The sequence below is a fragment of the Ovis aries genome, chromosome X (assembly GCF_016772045.2).
Source record: "Ovis aries strain OAR_USU_Benz2616 breed Rambouillet chromosome X, ARS-UI_Ramb_v3.0, whole genome shotgun sequence".
NCBI classification, from domain to species: domain Eukaryota; kingdom Metazoa; phylum Chordata; class Mammalia; order Artiodactyla; family Bovidae; genus Ovis; species Ovis aries.
This window is the reverse complement of record NC_056080.1, coordinates 99,670,131-99,681,265: the sequence shown is the minus strand read 5'-3', so window position 1 is coordinate 99,681,265 and position 11,135 is coordinate 99,670,131. Positions and strand designations below refer to the sequence as shown.

The following is an 11,135-nucleotide window of genomic DNA, read 5'->3' as shown; positions in this document are numbered from 1 at the left end:
AACACGGTGCAGGGATAGTAATTCAGAGAATTTTAAGATAACTCTACTCTGACTAATGAATGTAGGACTTTTGCAGGCAGGCAAGTTGAGTGGACCCACAGCTGACATGAGGTGCAGATGCCAGGAGGTGGGGGTATGACAGGCAGGCGAAGGGAAATACCAGAATGAGGGCCTAAGCAGGTAGAAACCCCAGCACATCTGCAGTCCAGCCCCAAGTCAGGTGGTGAGGGTTCAGGCTCGGGTCTCTACGATTTTTCATAAAGATCGAATAGGCTGCATGTGTCAGCAACTCACATCTTGTGATCAGCCTCTAGGGATCCCCAAAGCTGCAACGTGTGACCTCCTGCCCAGGGGGTTCCTGAGTGTGTGCGGTCGGTTCCGAGAGCTGCGCGGTGGCCCCGCCCCGCCCGGCTCGCGAGCCTCTCCTCCACCCGTTCGGCGCGGGATGGGGAGGGAGACGCGTCCGGAGGGCGCCCCGCCCGGGGCGGTCGGGTCCGGTGGCCTCCCCGGTGTTCTGGGGGACGAGGGGCTGCGCGAGAAGGCTGGGGGGCGGCGTTGCAAGAGTTTGGGGATCCGGTGGGAAGAGGCGGGCTCTCCTCCGCCCTCCCGCCCGCCCCGCCCCGCCGCCGTCCCCGCCCCGCCGCCGTCCCCCTCCGCGCCTCCGTCCCCGGCCGGGGGGGGTGGGGGCGAGCGCCCCGCGCCCGATGGCGTCGCTTCCGGTGTGTGTCCATCTTCCCGCCAGGCCCTCCCCGCCACGTCCCTCGAGGTTGGCCCGAGGGTTCGGGGTGGGCGGGGGTGAAGGGTTTGCTCCGCGCGCGCCCCCCCCCCCCGCCCCACCACGCGCCTTTCGCCCGTGGCGCCGACCACGACTGCCTTTCCCCCCGGCCGCGGACCGCGCGGCGCCGATCCTCCGGTCGCGTCTCGCGGGCTGTGCGGCGTGACGGGCGGCGGCTTCCCCGTCGCGGGGCCGCTTGCCTTTCCCCGTCGCCTCTCGCCGCCGGCCCTGGACCGGTCTGCCTCGGCCGGTCGTCGGTCGTCCGCTGCTCTGGGCCTGCCGCGCGGTCAGCAGGCGCCTCCCCACGCCCTCCGAGCCTCGGGGCTTTCTCCCGCCCCCGCCGCCCCCCGCCCCCCACGCCTCTCGCGGCTTGTGTCTGTCCGGTTTCTCCCGTCCTCTCGACCCCCTGCCCGCTTGGCGCCAAGTTTCCCGTCGGAGCCCCTTCCCTCTGCCCTCGGTGGTGGTGGTGGTGGACGGGTGCCCGGGAACGCGGGCGCGGGTAGGGGCCCCCCCGGTGGTTGGGGGAGAGGACGGGGGCCGGCGGGGCCGGGCCCGTACGGGCGTGTGAGGGCGGGGCGGTGTGGAGGGCTCTGCCCCGTTTCGGGGGGACGGGTAGGGCTGATCGTCTGGTGCCGGCGGGGCCTTCCGGGCGGCGGTCGACTGAGGCCCGCGCGCGGCCGCGGGCGGGGACGCGGTGGTTGGTGGTTGGCGTCGGGGCGGTGGCCCGTGGGGCGCGCCGTGCCCCTCGCTTGCCTCCCCCTTTCTAGGTACCTAGCATGTCCCGTTGCGGAGGTTTAAAGACCCCGGGGGGAGGGGGTCGCCCGTCCGCCTTATGTTTTGTTCTTTTTTGGGCTTCCCTGGTGGCGCAGAGGTTAAAGCGTCTGCCTGCAATGTGGGAGAACTGGGTTCGATCCCTGGGTCAGGAAGATCCCCTGGAGAAGGAAATGGCGACGGAGGAGCTTGGTGGGCTACAGTCCACGGGTCGCAAAGAGTCGGACACGACTGAGCGAGTTCACTTTCACTTTCTTTCATACAGTTTTTACAGCTGGAATTTCATTCTTTGTCCCAGTGTTATGATGTACTCCTGTTGAAGAATAACATCCATTAAGATGTGAGCTACCCAACTTAAGTATGCAAGTCCGAGTCAACTGGCAGGAGAGAAACATGCTGAGATTTGGATTTTTGAGGAGATGGAACTACTTCTCACTTGTGCTGCAAATACAAGATCAGAGGTATTGATTAAATAATTAATCATTGGCCCCTTTTTGTTTTATAGGAGTCCAAGGGATTTTGGACTTGGTGCAGAATTGAGAGGAGTGAGCATAATTTTTTCCATTTAGTGAGGGCTTTTTATGGGCCAGGCTGTATGTATCTCCCTCATAACTGTTGATGTATGGATAAACATGATACTGCAAGGGCACCTTTGCAAAACCCTGGATATCCTGGCACTGAGAAGTAGGGTCTCAGTGCACAGGCACATTCAGGAAGCAGTACACATAACTCCTGGAGCAGGTGTGCACCTTTAGAATTCTGTCATTTTGTTGGAGGCAAGGGATCGCTTAAATGGCTATGGCTCACCTGCCCCTTACACACAAACGCAAGCATACAGAGAGCAGTGGGTCCCTGCCTTCTTTTACTCTCCTCTTTCCTTGAATGTGGTCTCACTTTGGAGAGAAATGAATGGGTGACAGGAAGCTTATAGTAAAAAAGGATGAGTAAGGATTTGCCCATTCTGGCTTCCATTTCTGCTTTTTGTTCTGATTCTTTTCCCCACCCCAGGGATACCAAGACTTGAAAAGCTTGGAGAAACTTTCTCCAAAGACTTTGGGACCGACTGGTGGTCATCTCATGACATTCTGGAAGGATCTCAAGGCATGAAGGGATTCTGGTGAGGCTTGGAGGAAGGATGTAGTCAGACTGGAAAGGCTGTGAGTATCTTGGAAGCCCCTAGGGCACAATTCTCCTCCAGACAGAGGCAAATGCAGGCTAGTCTGTGTCTTGCTTCCAGTGCTGGTGTCCTCTCAACCTTCCTCCTGCCTCCCTGTTCTTCTTTCTGTCTCTGTATCCCTCCAGTGATCTATCTTTCCATCTCTGTATATCCCAGGGACACAGGTTAGGGACACAGGCTACAATTTCTTCCTGATCTCCACCCACAGTGGCACAGACATGTAGGTCTGGTTCCTGCTATGGGTGGTCTCAGTTCCTCTTCTGATTTTCACAAGTGATATGGGTCAACATAGGGCAGCCATTATTGTTCCAGGTGTAGATTGACCCTCGGTGACTGTACCAACTCCCAGAAGATGACCCATGACTATTTGCATACCCTGGTCGAGCCCTATGTTGTGGTAGCATGGAGCCCATCTCATGAAGGGAAGGACGAGGACGGCAACTCTGACAATAAGGATCCACAGTTATGCTGACCTTCACAGGTTATGGTCATAGTCCTAAGCCAGAATGCCATCACTACATAAACCAGACACATCTCTGGGCTTACCATGGACACCTTCACACTGACCAACTGATAGATGGGCCACGTTCTTGATCAGGCAATCCACAGAGGATAGTTACCGAAATGCAGTGAATATCTGGTATAATTTTCATTCAAATGTTATTCAGTCTGCCCCCAGATATTATTCACACACATTCAAGCCAAAGAAATTAAGACTTGCCTTTTCCCTATAAGATGTACAATGATGGTTAGAAAGTCTAACATTCAGAATTCAGGGAAACAGGAACTTTCTTTCCATTCATGAGTGGATTGAGCTTCAGAGACATCGTCATAGGAGGTTTGCACATATTATATAACGTTGAGAATGTGAATGACATTTTGTTAGTGTGTGTGTGTGCGTGTGCATGTGTGTGTGGAAGCCCTGATGCTTACTACTTCAGTGTGGACACTCAGTGCCTTGGCAGAAGGACGAGCATCCAAGATTTGGGCAGGAAGGCTAGTTGTTTTGGTCACAGGCCCACACTTGACCCCAGGAAGGGATACCAGGTGGTGTAGGTATGTCACGCCCTCTAAAGGGACGTACCAGAAGCATGCCCTAGGCAGGCAAATCCCCAAGGACATCTGGAGGCCAGCCCTCAGGTGATGAGGGCTAAGGCTAGAGCCTGGCTCAGGGAGGCAGAGTAGAGGCCTGGCTTGTGGGTTCTTGGAGGGCTCTACTAGGGGCTGCCAGTCACTTGGGGCACCTCTGTGCCCAGCTGCTGAAACTCAAGATGCATCTGACAATTGGATTCAAGCACTGCAGCAGGAGGTAATTGAGGTGGTCATTCCTCTCCTCAAGGTGGTCCCGACAGGCTTGACAGGTTTAACATGGGTTTGACAGTTGCCTATCCTACTTCTCTGGCAATTCCGAGATCCTTGCCTTACATGCCTGCACCCACAGACACGCCCTGTTCCACGGGGCAGCAGACATCGTGTGCTCGTGCATGCACGAGACTCATGTGAATTTGGACCAAGGTGGCCATGTGTGCTCAGTCTTCTTATTCTTCTGACCCTCTCTTTGGATCTGTTCTGCACACTGACACCCAAATCATAGATTTGAAAAGAAATTGGATCTCAGTGGAGTTTACCACATCCAACCCATGGTTCTTTGCCTGGGCCACTTATCTCCTTTCCCTTCATGTTTTGCAGGTTATATTGTTAACTATCTTCTCCCATGAGGCCAAAATATGTGTTCTTCCCTGAGAAGGCCATGTTCTTTCACATTCCTGCTCCTCTGCACTAGTTCATCCTAAATCCTTTAAACCAACTCCTCTCTCTCCCACATTCTCCATCAACTCTTATGCAACACACATTACAGCTTGGTGCATCTTTTCTTGACAGACCGGCCTGATATGGTCAACCAAACCTTCGGTACATTTTTGCCAGTTCTTCTATCAGATCCACCCACATTGTGCCTTCTGGCAAAGCAATGAGTAGACAGTGGGGTTTATGACATTCTCATTGGGGAATATCACTGGGGATCTCTTAATAAAGAAAGCTGAGCACTGAAGAATTGATGCTTTTGAACTGTGGTGTTGGAGAAGACTCTTGAGAGTCCCTTGGACTGCAAGGAGATCCAACCAGTCCATCCTAAAGGAGGTCAGTCCTGGGTGTTCATTGGGAGGACTGATGTTGAAGCTGAAACCCCAGTACTTTGGCCACCTGATGTGAAGAACTGACTCATTTGAAAAGACCATGATACTGGGAAAGATTGAGGACAGGAGGAGAAGCGGACAACAGAGGATGAGATGGTTGGATGGCATCACCAACTCAATGGACATCAGTTTTGGTAAACCCTGGGAGTTGGTGATAGACAGGGAGCCCTGGCATGCTGTGGTTCATGGGGTCTCAAAGAGTCGGACACAACTGAGTGACTGAACTGAACTGAACTGAATGATTTCAGTGTCTCTTTATGTGCTATTGAGTGTCTATGTGCTATGTATTGTGCTCTATATAGCTATATTATATCAGGAAAAAATGATCAACTTAGTTGATGATTTGGAAAATCGTGGGTAAAAATTTAAAGAACAAGACATATACATAAAGACATGTACAAGAGTTAATAAGTCAACAGAAACATTAACATAGATGAAAGTAATAATTACGGAACAAAACAATAGGCGAACTGGCCAATATGTTACTAAGATGTGGATTATGTTTCATGAATGACAAGTAGGAAAAGAGTCAGAGAAATTAGACTCTTGTTTGTGGAAGCAGCATGATAAAGTCTCCAGGAAGGAGGGTTTATTTGACCAGAGACATTCATGGTGATAAAGTAACAGTCCAAGATAACTACATGAATGCTTCTTGTATGTTAGTTCAGTTCAATTCAGTGTCTCAGTCATGTCCGACTCTTTGTGACCCCAGGGGATGAAGCATGCCAGGCTTCCCTGTCCATCACCAACATCTGAAGTTTACTGAAACTCATGTCCATCGAGTCAGTGATGCCATCCAACCATCTCATCCTCTGTAGGTCCCTTCTCCCACCTTCAATCTTTCCCAGCATCAGGTCTTGTCTAGTGAGTCTGCTTTTCACATCAGGTGGCCAAAGTATTGGAGTTTCAGCTTCAGCCCTTCCAATGAATATTCTGAACTATTAGGCACTACTGTAAATGCTTTGCATGAACTCCTTAAGGGTCATGGCAGCCTGATGACATAGTTCTTATTAGGATCCTCACTCTACTGATGAGGAACTGAGGCACAAAACAATGAAGGGTATTCAGCTGGTAGGACTAGTAATTGTGGTTTGAATCCAAACAGCGTACCTCAAGCCCATGTACTGTACACAGTAGAAAAGACATTATTTTCTGCAGACAGACCATGAACATGGAATGAAGTATAAATGAGATAAGACTGAAAGACAGGACTTTCCTAGTGGTCCAGTGGCTAAAACTCAGTGCTTTTATTGCTATGGGTCCAGGTTCGATCCCTGGTTGGGGAACTAATAGCCAACAAGCTGCACAGTGACACACACCAAAAAAAAAAAAAAAAGGATGGTGACCATCAGTCGAGGAGACATTGGTGATCTGAAAGGACCTGTGTGGTAGTGGTCATTGCACGCCAGGGCTTGAGAGAGTCCAACACATATGCATCTGCTGATGCCAGTCAGAGGGACAAGCCTAGTAACACATGGGGAAGACTTGGCAGATCCTTAGACATGATTCACAGCCACGGCCCCAGTCTTCATTATTGTCCTCTCCATGTGAACCAGTCGTTTCTTATGGATGACTGGAGAAGGCCTGCAACTACTCTCCTGCCCTCTGGATATTTGTCAAAGGCTCACCCAACAACCCCAGGTATGGAAGAACTCACCTGTAATCTTTCTCTGGGCTTTCCAAGGAACATCAAATCTCTAGTGGAAAAGAAACCCCTCTGGGCCAATATCTGGCTGTCTGTTTCTGGTATCTTAGTTTCTTCACCCATAGTTTGGAACTAATTTTCATGTATTTAATTTTGCTGTTTCTTCCAAGTTCTATTTGAGGACTATGAAGCCAAGTCTAACAACAGAAGCTGTCTGCGATGTTTCAGGTTTATTAGTCAGTTATTCAAAGAAACAATAAGAGACATTTTCTATCTATATTTATGTGTGTGAAGAAAGTTTATCTTGAGGAATTTAATTGCCTATTTATGCAGGGTTAGAAATTCCACAATGTCCTGTCTACAAGGTGTAAAGCCAGGAAAGCCAGTGATATAATTTAGTCCCAGTTTTGTAGGCCTGTGAACCAGGGGCTGTGGTGGTGTGAATCTTATTTGAAGAGAAGGAGAAAATGAGGAGAAATATTCTATCAAAAGCACCGAGTTAAGAAAAATGGGAAGAATTCTTCCTTTCTCTGCTTTTTGTTCCACGTGGGCCTTCAACAGGATTGGATGATTCCCACCCACATTGGGAAAGGTCTTCTATTTTACTAAGTCAACAATTACAATGCTCATCTCATCCAGAAACACCCTCACACATACAACCAGAAATAATGTTTAATATGGACGTTCCATACCCAGTCAACTTGGCACATAAAATTAGCTGTCTCACTGGGTAGGGCAACATCGTGGACTGCTGCATAACACTGTTCACACCATGAAGTCTCAATCACCCTCCCAAATGATCTTTCCCATGGGAAGGGCAGTGCTACCATTAGATCATCTTTCCTAGCAGCACTGTGCAACTTATGACCATGCAGTCCAGCTAAGGGACCCAGGGACTATGTGGTCCACACACCCTTTAGAGTGTAGATGAGTTAAACACTCAAGGTAGTCAAGCCTAGGGGAGCTGCACTTTCTCATTTGTACAACTCACAAATGGAGGGCAGGTGTCGAAATCTCTCAGGAGGCCTCCAGGGAAAGCAGTGGACTTCCAGTCTCACTCTGAATATCTGTGAAGTTTCATAACCATTGTAGCAGAAATATGAAGTCCTCATGTTTCTTCCTATAGCAAGAGGAGAAATAACTTTTCTTGTGGCTGGGGTGGGAACATGAATTCTAGAAAAGAGGAAAGGAAATGATTTATGCCTGGGCCTTGTAGGGAGTAAAAGATTTTCACAGATAGAAAAGCATAAAGGATATTAAAATCCTGAGAAGGGTGGTACCAATCCTAGGAGGCTTCTAGGAGTTAGCTTGTTGCCAGTGTTCCCTGGTTGTCCCAAAATGTCTGCAAACTGAATTGATTTGCCAAATTTCCAAGTGAAAACCTTGGTTCCTTCACACTGTGCCCAGCCCCCTACTATCTGATCCCAGAACTCATAAACAGTTCCCCTGCATCTCTGCTCTCATATATCTCCATGTTCATATCTAATACAAAGAACTCGTATTATGCCTGGGAAGGATAAAGCTTGGATGGCTTCCTGGAATGAGAGGTAATTGCCCTAGGCCTGGGTAAACTGAATGTGAATGCTTTACAAAGTCCAAGATGACAAGAAACAAAAGATCTGGGTAAAGACCCAAGAATTAGAGCTAGGCATTAAGGGATAGACACACACATAGAGAGACATAGAAATAGGAGCAGCGATTTCATTACAGCTGGGCCATGGGAAAAGGACAGATTCCCACCAGTAGACCTACCTGAGTGGAATGGCCAATCTCCCTGTCAATTATTGCAGGCCCACCAATGAGAGGTGGGAGGCATGGCCATGGAAATGTCATGAAAGAAGCCCTAGCGTCTGAGTAAGTGCCAGACTAAGCTCCCTACTGGAGAAGGAAATGGCAAGCCACTCCACTGTTCTTGCCTGGAGAATCCCAGGGACAGAGGAGCCTGGTGGGCTGCCATCTATGGGGTCGCACAGAGTCCTGTGGGGCTTCCATCCACGATTCTCCTGGGTTAGGATTTGACGTGGCGACTCTGGTTTGTCCTGTGGGGCTTCCATCCACAATTCTCCTGGGTTAGGATTTGACGTGGCGACTCTTTTTCCCAAGATCTCAAAAGCTAAGTTTTACTTACTTTATGTTTTGCTATCTGCAGTGTGATTTGGGGAGGCGGGTAGATGGTGTGTCCTAAAGGTACTTTGACAGACGTGTCTGTCAGCTCCAGGTTGGAAGGCAGAGAAGGTCTCTCAGGAACTTCCTGGTTTGCTGTTGGGCGTTATTGTAACAGCCTGATGAAAATGGAGATTTTCTTTGTTTAATTGTGGATCTTGGAGACGTCCTTCCCATTCATGGTCTTAATGTTTTGTAGTGTTTGTGTCCTACTGTGAGGACAGGGTGGGTGCGGTTGGCTGGGTGGTGTGGGAGTCTTGGAAAGTTGGGTGACCTTTGGTTGCCATGGAGCTGATTCTGCCTTGTATTTTGCCTTGCACGTTTGGGGTGGATATATCGTTGCCGGATTGGTTCACATGTTGATCTTGGCCATTTTTGTGACCTTTCTTAACCATTGAGGATGTTTTTGTTGTTTTCCACGTGAAACAAGAAAGTAAGTCTCTGAGCGAGTGTGTGCAGCATTATATCAGCTGACAGCCCTTGGCTTCCTTGGTGTTTTGTGTTTTATTTAACTGCATGGCTTTAAGTTTAATATAATTTTTTCCGTTAACTTTTGGAATGGTCTTTTTCACGTGTTTCCTTAAAATGGAACACAAGTCCTGAGAGTAAACAGATGGCTTATTTGGCTCGGGGATCGTACACGAACCCTAGACATGACCTTCTGTAACCTTAGAAGGCTGTTTTGCACTTTGTGTCTGTTTAAGATCGTTGTATTCAAGCACAAGTGTCACTTAATACATTTGGTGATGTGTGCAGGTTACAAATAAGAAAAAAGCTGTCTCCTGGGCTGTTGCTTTCTTTCAAACCCAGAAGGGATTCAAGCAACCAATGTTTTCCTTTTCCTTTTATTATACATTATAATGGTTGGGCCTTTTCAAGGCATTGCAATTGTCTGACTTTGCTTAATTGTGTTTTTGGTCGTGTTTCACCAGTATTCTTCAAATAAACGTATTTTCAATGGGCATATTCTGAATTGAATGGTTTAGCTGGGTGCTTGAGTTTGCACAGTCACGGTGGATGTGAATGGGCTTCTCTTGTCAGCCAGAATGGACTCTCTTACCATTTTAAATTTTACATGTTCTACCCACTGTATTCAATTAAGTTTGTTCCTGGGGCTCCCCAGAACTTTCTTTAAATGGTTTTGTGTAAATATCAATTACAGGAAATGATCTTCACCTCTGATTATGCTTTATTTTGCATTATAATTTCTTGTTTGATAGAATTATTTTGTTCATATTCTGGTATTGTTCCCTCTTCAAAAACCTCCTTGAGAATAAACACTGGGCGATAGTCTTGATTTTTAAATGCAGACGTTATCATGTGGCTTTGTCTTTGATGTGTTATCACAGTGAATGCATTTCATCTGACTATGTCTGCCATTAACAGAGTTTGGGATCTTCTTCTGCCGAGCAGTTACGCATTTGGTGTCATTTTACCCAGTTAAATGTGGGTCCTGGGCTGTATCATAATATTTCTGTAAAAGTTTTTCATTATCTTCTTTGCCTAAATATAAAAAACATTGTTCTAATTGGCTTTTTAACCCTTGTTTAACTACAGTGACTGGCGGCAAGCTGTCCACTGGCCCAAGCTCTGAGTAAAGGAAAAATAAAAGGTGTTCTCTGAGACTGTCCTTCTTCAAATAAGTGTTATAGCCTTTCACTGTAATGTTCCATAATTACTGTGTGATGTTTGTTTAAAGCAGGATCAACTACTTGTTCATTTTGAAGGGACAGCCGTATCTCTGGAGATCAGTCTCTGTCTTATGATACCTGACATAACATTTGACCTAGTCTATAATGGGCAGAGGTAGCATGATTGGGTTCCTGTGCTCAACTGGGTTCCTGGGCTTCCTTTGTTTTCAGAAGCTTTTCTACATAAGGGAAATGGGGTGTTTGCCGCAGGCACCCACCTATAGAGTTTCCAAGTTACTTAAATTTCCTACAGTTGCGCTAGTCTGTGAACCCACAGGCAATCTTCTTTCAGGTCTCCTTCAGGACCTGTGATGGAAAAGTCCAGTACTGGTCAGCCCCTAGGACTGTCAAGTGAAGAATGGATCTGGAAGCAACTGGCCTGACCAACTAGACAAGTAAGATGTAATAAACTTATATAATATAAGAAACTTATATTAAGTTCATTATAATATAATAAACTTATAATAAACTTATAATAAACTTATATTATGTGGGGTCACCAGTGCTGGGAGAGGGTAGCACATTCAGTACATTGGTTGAAAAATGAGGTCAGGTGGGTCTTGTCAATGAGCAGTCCTGGAATTGGCTGTTTGTTTCCTTCCGGTCATGTGCTGATGAGCCTGGATGACCAGGAAACTCGAGAGTCAGGTGTGACCACTGGAGGATGAAGACCTTGTTTTCTTCTTGTTGGAGAGGGTTACACCCCCAGGCTTTAGCT

The 11,135-nt window shown here is 48.0% G+C and overlaps 1 long non-coding RNA gene across 16 annotated transcripts in view; it reads left to right on the top strand.

Moving 5' to 3' along the window:
• Positions 1 to 740: 740 nt before the first annotated feature.
• The window catches only part of LOC105605573 (uncharacterized), a 29,810-nt gene continuing 19,415 nt past the window's right edge, over positions 741 to 11,135 (top strand). For 11 of the 16 annotated variants that reach the window (XR_009598832.1, XR_009598841.1, XR_009598831.1 and 8 more), the window contains exons 1-4: positions 741 to 766; positions 1,812 to 2,007; positions 2,555 to 2,703; positions 10,710 to 10,812. This is a non-coding gene — a long non-coding RNA (uncharacterized LOC105605573). Of the gene's footprint in view, positions 1,543 to 1,811; positions 2,008 to 2,554; positions 2,704 to 4,604; positions 10,813 to 11,135 lie in introns of all 16 variants that reach the window. The other 5 variants (XR_009598835.1, XR_006058440.2, XR_009598838.1 and 2 more) reach the window with 4 other exon arrangements.